Raw genomic sequence first — 1,440 nt, 5'->3', positions numbered from 1 at the left:
TATATAGGGCTCAGGGGGTTATATAAAGCTGCACGGTCATCCTCCCCAGCGCAAGGGGCTGAAACTGAGCTGCACCCCCCCCCCCGCGCCCCAGATCATGTTTAGTGACTCATCTTTCAGCCCACCTGTCACCGTGCCCGGCCAAAGGGTCAGACCATTCCTGCCTGTCGCTCCGTACCCCACAGCTGGACCAAGAAGGTGCCTTACCAAGGGCGGGAGGAGGCGTCAGTCCAGAGCCCATGAGATGGCCAGGAACATGAGATCAAGGGCATAGCAGGTGCCAAGGTCAATGGAAGGGCCTGCTGTCTACCTCCTGGAAAGTGAGGGTGGCCACCCCTTCCACATCTGCAGAAGCACAGGTCCACTATGCCGTGGGGAAGCAAGCCTGAGCCCTGTCCATCTCCCTGCCTGTCGGTTTTCACCTTCCAGCCTGGCTTGCCTCACTCTCCATAGTTTTCCCAAAACTGCTCTGATGGCCCTGCCTCCCGCTTAGAAACCCCCCCCCAGGCTTCCTTGGCTGAGATCTCAATGCCTCAGGCTCCTGCTCAGTCAGTCCTGCAACCCTTCTGAGTGCCTGGCTCCCCTGCCCTGAAAGCCTGCAGGGGACACGGTGTCCCCCACACTCATGGGCTGGCCCTGCACAGTGTCTCTGGGTTCCAGGTTTGACGCATGTGCTCACACTTAAGATGGTGTCCAGTTTGCTCCCCACGTTCAGGGACCCTCACACCCCAGGTGATGTGCCATCTCTGCCCTGGCCCCTGTGAGCTTGCCCCAAGTCTTGCTCTGTCACCCAGGCTCAAGTGCAGTGGCACGATCTCGGCTCACTGAAACCTCCGCTCCATGGGTTCAAGTGATTATTCTGCCTCAGCCTCCTGAGTAGGTGGGACTACAAGTGCCAGCCACCACCCCCCTAATTTTTGTATTTTCAGTAGAGACAGAATCTTACCATATCGGCCAGGCTAGACTCAAACACCTGACCTTGTGATTCACGGGCCTTGGCCTCCTAAAGTGCTGGAATTACAGGCATGAGCCACTGTGCCTGTCCGGCCAAGGGAATTTTTAAGAATCATGTTCCAACAGGCTCTTCATTGCTGGCTGCCTTTACTTTTGCAACAGCCCCAGTGGAGGTCCGAGGTGGGGCTTGGACTGCAGGACATGGGAAGAGCCAGTGGATGGGACTGGACACAGACACAGAGTTGACCCCAAGGAGGTCTTTGGGGTCAGGGATGGCCATCAATTATGCTGGGAACACTGCAGCACTTGAAGTTGGCGGGATGAGTCTGCTGCGGCTGCCATGACAGACCATAGGCTGGCTTAAAAAACAGACGGTCATGGCCAGGCACAGTGGCTCACGCCTGTAATCCCAGCACTTTGGGAGGCCGAGGCGGGTGGATCACGAGGTCAAGAGATCGAGACCATCCTGGTCAACATGGTGAAACC

This window comes from Cebus imitator, unplaced genomic scaffold (assembly GCF_001604975.1).
Source record: "Cebus imitator isolate Cc_AM_T3 unplaced genomic scaffold, Cebus_imitator-1.0 Scaffold36, whole genome shotgun sequence".
Taxonomy (NCBI): domain Eukaryota; kingdom Metazoa; phylum Chordata; class Mammalia; order Primates; family Cebidae; genus Cebus; species Cebus imitator.
This window is presented reverse-complemented; position numbering follows the sequence as displayed.